At 53.1% G+C, this 7,830-nt stretch overlaps 1 protein-coding gene across 2 annotated transcripts in view; it reads left to right on the top strand.

Annotated features, from left to right (window-relative positions):
* Window positions 1-5,469: 5,469 nt before the first annotated feature.
* Window positions 5,470-7,830, top strand: part of LOC311121333 (microtubule-associated protein RP/EB family member 3-like) — a 53,423-nt gene continuing 51,062 nt past the window's right edge. For both annotated transcript variants that reach the window (XM_084195833.1, XM_084195834.1), the window contains exon 1: window positions 5,470-6,234. The gene's annotated coding sequence lies outside the window, so the exon portion shown is untranslated. The remainder of the gene's footprint in view (window positions 6,235-7,830) is intronic.

Here is a 7,830-nt window from a genome sequence, read left to right as displayed (position 1 = left end):
AGGGCAGCCTACCTCCCTACCTATCTCTCTCTCTACTCTTTCCATTCTCTCTCTCTCTCTCTCTCTCTCTCTTCCTACTTCTTCTCTCTCTCTCTCTCTCTCTCTCTCTCTCTCTCTTCCTACTTCTTCTTCTCTCTCTCTCTCTCTCTCTCTCTCTCTCTACTCTTTCCATTCTCTCTCTCTCTCTCTCTCTCTCTCTCTCTCTCTCTTCCTACTTCTTCTCTCTCTCTCTCTCTCTCTCTCTCTCTCTCTCTCTCTCTCTCCCTTTATTTTTTTATTTTACCTTTATTTAACTAGGCAAGTCAGAACAAATTCTTATTTACAATGACGGCCTACACCGGCCAAACCCGGACGACGCTGGGCCAATTGTGCGCCGCCCTATGGGACTCCCAATCACGGCCGGTTGTGATACAGCCTGGAATCGAACCAGTGGGTCTGTAGTGACGCCTCAAGCACTGAGATGCAGTGCCTTAGACCGCTGCACCACTCTACTCTCTCTCCCTTCCTACTTCTACTCTCTCTGTCATGTGTCAAATGTGTAGCGGAGGACGGAGTCAGGCGCAGGACACAGAACTGAGTACACAACCTACTTTCTCGGAAAAAACAAACACTAATTTCCACGCAGGGAAAACACACCAGCTCACAAAAGCGTATGACACAATACAACAAACAAACACACACAAAACCATGAGGGAAGCAGAGGGTTAAATAGGGAAATAATCATAACGTGATGGGAACCAGGTGTGTACAAACAAGACAAAACCAATGGAAAACAGAAACGTAGATCGGTGGCAGCTAGAAAGCCGGTGACGACGACCGCCGATAGCCTCCCGCACAAGGAGAGGCACCAACTTCGGCGGAGGTCGTGACAGTACCCCCCCCTTGACACGCGGCTCCAGCAGCGCGCCGACACCGGCCTCGGGGGCAACCCAGGGGATGAGGCGCAGGACGATCCGGGTGGAGACGGTGAAATTCCTGCAGTAAGGAAGGGTCCAGGATGTCCTCCACCGGCACCCAGCATCTCTCCTCCGGACCGTACCCCTCCCACTCCACGAGGTACTGAAGGACCCTCGCCCGACGCCTTGAGTCCATGATGGCTCGTACAGTATACGCAGGGGCCCCCTCGATGTCCAGAGGGGCGGAGGAACCTCCCGCACCTCAGACTGCTGGAGCGGACCTGCTTCCACCGGCCTGAGGAGAGACACATGGAACGAGGAGTTAATATGGTAATCAGGGGGAAGCTGTAACCTATAACATACCTTGTTCAGTCTCCTCAGGACTTTAAATGGCCCCACAAACCGCGGACCCAGCTTCCGGCAGGGCAGGCGAAGGGGCAGGTTTCGGGTCGAGAGCCAGACCCGGTCCCCCGGTGCATACACCGGGGCCTCACTGCGGTGGCGGTCGGCGCTCGCCTTCTGTCGCCTGATGGCCCGTTGCAAGCGCACATGGGCAGCGTTCCAGGTCTCCTCCGAGCGCCGAAACCATTCATCCACCGCAGGTGCCTCGATCTGGCTCTGATGCCACGGTGCCAGGACCAGCTGATACCCTAGTACACACTGAAATGGAGACAGGTTAGTGGAGGAGTGGCGGAGGGAGTTTGGGGCCATCTCTGCCCAGGGGAGGAAAACCGACCACTCCCCCGGTCAGTCCTGGCAATAGGACCGCAGAAACCTACCCACATCCTGGTTAACTCTCTCCACCTGCCCATTACTCTCGGGGTGAAAACCTGAGGTCAGGCTGACCGACACCCCCAGACGTTCCATGAACGCCCTACAGACCCTCGATGTGAACTGGGGACCCCGATCAGACACTATATCCTCTGGTACCCCGTAGTGCCGGAAGACGTGGGTAAACAGAGCCTCCGCAGTCTGTAGGGCCGTAGGGAGACCGGGCAAAGGAAGGAGACGGCAGGACTTAGAAAACCGATCCACAACGACCAGGATCGTGGTGTTACCTTGTGACGGAGGAAGGTCCGTCACAAAGTCCACCGATAGGTGTGACCACAGCCGTTGTGGAACGGGTAGGGGTTGTAATTTCCCTCTGGGCAGGTGCCTAGGTGCTTTGCACTGGGCGCACACCGAGCAGGAGGAAACATAAACCCTCACATCCTTAGCTAAAGTGGGCCACCAGTACTTCCCACTAAGACAGCGCACTGTCCGACCGATGCCAGGATGACCAGAGGAGGGTGATGTGTGGGCCCAACAGATCAATCGATCGCAGACATCAACCGGAACGTACATACGCCCAACTGGACACTGGGTGGGCGTGGGCTCCGTATGTAACGCCCGCTCGATGTCCGCGTCAACCTCCCATACCACCGGTGCCACCAGGCAAGAAGCCGGAAGTATGGGAGTGGGATCCGTGGACCGCTCCTCTGTGTCATACATCCGGGACAGTGCGTCTGCCTTAGCGTTCTGGGAACCTGGTCTGTAGGATAGGGTGAAAACAAAATGGGTGAAAAACATGGCCCACCTTGCCTGGCGAGGGTTCAGTCTCCTCGCCGCCCGGATGTACGGGGCGGCAGGTAGCTTAGTGGGTAAGAGCGTTGTGCCAGTAACCGAAAGGTCGCTGGTTCTAATCCCCGAGCCGACTAGGTGAAAAATCTGTCGATGTGCCCTTAAGCAAGGCACTTAACCCTAATTGCTCATGTAAGTCGCTCTGGATAAGAGCGTCTGCTAAATGACGTAAATGTAAATGTAAAAATGTACTCCAGATTGCGGTGGTCAGTTCAAATGAGGAAAGGGTGTTTAGCCCCCTCAAGCCAATGCCTCCAAGCCTTCAGAGCCCTGACCACAGCTAACAGCTCCTGGTCCCCCACATCATAGTTTTGCTCCGCCTGGCTAAGCTTCTTCGAAAAGAAAGCACAGGGGTGGAGCTTTGGTGGCATACCCGAGCGCTGATATAACACAGCTCCTATCACAGCCTCGGACGCGTCCACCTCTACTATGAATGCCAAGGAGGGATCAGGATGAGCCAGCACGGGAGCCGAGGTAAACAGAGCCTTCAGGTGACCAAAAGCCCTGTCCGCCCCAGCTGACCACTGCAGTCGCACCTGACCAAAGCCCCGGATAAACCTCCGGCAGTAGTTGGAAAACCCTAAGAACCGCTGCACCTCCATCCTTCTTCTTCACAAAAAATAAACTTGAGGAGGCAGGTCAAGTGAAAGGCCGAATGTATCCCTGTCCCAGAGATTCGGAGACATATGTTTCCATAGCCGCCGTCTCCTCCTGAGACAGAGGATACACGTGACTCCTGGGAAGTGCTGCGCCTACCTGGAGATTTATCGCACAATCCCCCTGTCAATGGGGTGGTAGTTGAGTCGCCTTCTTTTTACAGAAGGCGAGAGCCAAATCGGCATATTCGGGGGGATGTGCATAGTGTAGACCTGGTTTGGACTCTCCACCGTAGTTGCACCTATGGAAACACCTACACACCTCCCTGAGCACTGAGAGGCCAACCAGGGAAGCCCCAACACCACAGGAAACGCAGGAGAATCAATCAGGAAGAGACTAATTCTCTCCTCATGACCCTCCTGCGTTTTCATCCAGAATGGAGCTGTGACCTCCCTAATCAGGCCCGATCCTAAAGGGCGACTATCTAAGGCATGGACAGGGAAGGGCACATCAACAAGAACAATAGGGATCCCTAATCTACGTGCAAATGAACTGTCAATAAAGTTCCCAGCTGCGCCTGAATCGACTAGCACCTTATGCTGGGAATGCGGGGAAAACTCAGGAAATTCTATACAAACATTCATGTGCGCAACAGGGAGCTCTGGGTAAGTCAGGTGCCTACTCACCTGGGATGATCCACCAGTGCCCTGCCTGCTGCCTCGACTCCCTGGGGAACCTCCCCAGCACTGACCAGCAGTGTGCCCTCTGCGGCCACACTTGGTGCAGGAACCGACCCCCCCCTCCGGTCACCCTAGGAGCAGCACCTTCGAGCTCCATAGGGGTAGTGTCGGAGGTGCTGGGGGATGGAAGGGACGGACCCTGATCCGGACGTCCGCGGGTGGCCAACAGGCCGTAAAGATAGATCCACCAGCTGGTCGAGGGTAAGGGTGGTGTCCCTGCATGCCAGCTGCTGACGAACGTCCTCACGTAGATTACACCGGTAATGGTCGATCAGGGCCCTCTCATTCCATCCCACGCTGGCCGCCAAGGTCCGGAAGTCCAGTGCGAAATCCTGTGCGCTCCTCTTCCCCTGTCTGAGGTGGAACAAGCGTTCTCCCGCCGCTCTCCCCTCCGGTGGATGATCGAAAACCGCCCGGAAGCGGCGGGTGAAATCCTCATAGCGAACCAACGCTGCGTCTATTCCTCCCCATTCGGCGTTGTCCCACTCAAACGCTCTCCCAGACAAACAGGATATGAGGGCGGACACTCTCTTGTATCCTGAGGGAGCCGGGTGGACGGTCGCCGAGGGAGCCAGGTGGACGGTCGCCGAGGGAGCCGGGTGGACGGTCGCCGAGGGAGCCGGGTGGACGGTCGCCGAGGGAGCCGGGTGGACGGTCGCCAGGTAGAACTCCACCTGGAGCAGGAACCCCTGGCACCCGGCAGCCGTCCCGTCATAGGCCTTCGGGAGCGAGAGCCGAATCCCACTGGGTCCAGGTGACGGAGGGGTGGGTTGACCTGAAGTTGTTGGGGTTGTGGGAAACCCCCTCTCGCCCATCGCTCCATGGTCTGCAACACGCGATCCATCGCAGTTCCCAGATTCTGGAGCATCGTCGCGTGGTGCTGGACGCGCTCCTCCACGGGTACCGGAGGACTGGCTGCACCTGCTGACTCCATATTAGGTGCGTGTTTCTGTCAGGTGTCAAATGTGCAGCGGTAGGACGGAGTCAGGCGCAGGACACAGAACTGAGTACACAACGTACTTTACTTGGAAAAAACAAACACTAATTTCCACGCAGGGAAAACACACCAGCTCACAAAAGCGTATGACACAATACAACGAACAAACACGCACAAAACCATGAGGGAAGCAGAGGGTTAAATAGGGAAATAATCATAACGTGATGGGAACCATGTGTGTACAAACAAGACAAAACAAATGGAAAACAGAAACGCAGATCGTGGCAGCTAGAAAGCTGGTGACGATGACCGCCGCACGCCGCCCGCACAAGGAGAGGCACCAACTTCGGCGGAAGTCGTGACACTCCCTCTCCCTCTCTCTCTCTCTCTCTCTCTCTCTCTCTCTCTCCCTCTCTCTGTCTCTCTCTCTCTCTCTCTCTCTCTCTCTCCTCTCTCTCTCTCTCTCTCTCTCTCTCTCTCTCTCTCTCTCTCTCTCTCTCTCTCTTTCTCTCTCTCTCTCTCTCTCTCTCTCTCTCTCTCTCTCTCTCTCTCTCTCTCTCTCTCTACTAAATCTGTCTGGTCTGCTCCTTACAGCAGCCTGTTAACTCCTCCCCTCTCCTCTCTTGACCAATCAGCTCTCAGGAGAGGGACGCCAAAGGATGGTGGTGGGGGGGGGGTCAGGGTGTGTGTTCTTTCAGAATCAGTGGTCTCTACTGTCTGAAGGCAGCCTTACTGTTAGGGGTGTGGGTTCGGTCTGTATAGTCTTGCTTTGCCATACCTCTAAAATCATGTCATTGTCACACCTCCCTTGGCGGTCTGGAGAATTATGCATTGCAAAAATGGTTTGAATGGTCCGCTGGCTCCCAGCAGCAAGATTTTGAATGGATGTTACATTTCAAGAAGCCTCCCCCACACACCCGTTGAAGGGGGTGGTACGTGTTATGTTCATCACTGTTTTCCGACCGGGTAGGACACATTTTGTCGAGGTAGTTTGCAACATTGTAGAAAATGAAGACAATAAGGGGAAACATTTAAATTCTGTTTTGCTAGTAGTGTGCTCTATACACAACATCAACGTTGATGAAGGCTTTACAACTCTTCTGCTTGAACACTGTACTAAAGAAAAGAGACGTTATGGCGTGTCTATCTACAGGCTATGAACAACGTTATGTGTTGTGGAGAAATCGATGGTAATAGTAGTTTCTCCTCTGATGTCAATAATCGAGGATCAGGTTCGTGTTCTGAACTCTCAAGGAATCACCGCCGCATACCGGGTCAAAGTGAGATGGAGGATGAGAACTGCCAAGGGTGAATACACGATTGTCTTTGGAACTCCTGAAACTTTTGTTGGCTCAGAGAAATGGCGATGCCTACTTCAAACATCATTGTTCCGCGAGCGTCTCATTGGAATGGATGTTGATGAGGTCCACAACATGGTTCAATGGTGAGTTATTGGTGTGGAACTACAATGTGTTCTAAGCATATTTTGGGCGAAGTTGACTAAAACTGTCTGAGAGATATCGGGGGGGGGGGGGGGGGGGGGCATGCCATGTGTTTTTATTGCCATATGTGAATGTCAGTGGAGGCTCCTCAGAGGAGAAAGGGGAGGACCATCCTCCTCAGTGAATTTAATAAAAATAAAAATAGTGAAACATTTTTAAAAAATGTATTACTTTTTAGATAAAACTATACGAAATATATTCACGTCACCAAATAATTGATTAAAACACACTGTTTTGCAATGAAGGTCTACAGTAGCCTCAACAGCACTCTGTAGGGTAGCACCATGGTGTAGCCAGAGGACAGCTAGCTAGTTCTCCTCTGGGTACATTGGCTTCAATACAAAACCTAGGAGGCTCATGGTTCTCACCCCCTTCCATACACTTCCATAGTAATTATGACAACTTCCGGAGGACGTCCTCCAGCTTATCAGAGCTCTTGCAGCATGAACTGACATGTTGGATGGCTCGAGTTTGAAGTGGAGGGAGTACAGGGCTTAGCATGTCTCTCGAGGAGGCTAAAAATAGATTTCGGCTTGGAAAAGTTGAATATTTTCAGGAGTCGTCGGGTAATTGGTTAAGTGAGGAGTATTGGAGAGAAAGAGAGAGGAGGTTGAAAAGACTGAGGGAGGCTGAGGATGGGTTTGAATCTGTTGAAGCTAGCAATAACAAGGGAGAGGGTATGTCGAGGAAGATTGGTGTCAAGTTCAAACAGAGTGAGCCGGACGCCAGGTCCAGTTCTGGAGGTGGAATGTGAGGGGTAGAAAGTGTTGTGAGGAGCTCGGAGCCCAAGCCTTGCATTGTTGGACATGGTTATGATAAAGACACGTTTGGTCCAGTGGGATTTCTGAAGAGGGTGGAACCAGGCCTTTTGGCTGATCCATGGGTGGTTTCAGGTTGGGTGGAAAAGATGTTGGGTGCTGTTGAGTCGGTGAAGGTAACCCGAAGTGGACTGGTGATGTTTGCGTTTCTTCAGATCAGAGGCAGCAGGCGCTCCGTGTCATGCAACTTGGGGAAAGACCTGTGTCTTGCTTTGCGCTTAGATACAGGGCACCATTGAATGGAGTGAATTCTGGGGTAGCGTTAAGTGTGGAGGTGGAGCAATAGAAGTTGAAGATTCCTGGTGTTTGTGATGCCTGCCGTTTGCTGCGACTCAGATAATAATAATAATATGCCATTTAGCAGACGCTTTTATCCAAAGCGACTTACAGTCATGCGTGCATACATTTTTTTTTTGTGTATGGGTGGTCCCGGGGATCGAACCCACTACCTTGGCGTTACAAGCGCCATGCTCTACCAGCTGAGCTACAGAGGACCAGATCCAGTGGGGAGCGTGGTGAAACAGAGGTGACGCTGCGACTCAGATCCAGTGGGGAGCGTGGTGAAACAGAGGTGACGCTGTGACTCAGATCCAGTGGGGAGCGTGGTGAAACAGAGGTGACACTGCGACTCAGATCCAGTGGGGAGCGTGGTGAAACAGAGGTGACGCTGCGACTCAGATCCAGTGGGGAGCGTGGTGAAACAGAGGTGACGCTGTGACT

This window comes from Coregonus lavaretus, assembly GCF_964263955.1.
Source record: "Coregonus lavaretus genome assembly, contig: HAP1_SCAFFOLD_198, whole genome shotgun sequence".
NCBI classification, from domain to species: domain Eukaryota; kingdom Metazoa; phylum Chordata; class Actinopteri; order Salmoniformes; family Salmonidae; genus Coregonus; species Coregonus lavaretus.
The sequence above is the reverse complement of the archived record's forward strand: the minus strand, read 5'-3'. Positions and strand labels throughout refer to the sequence as shown.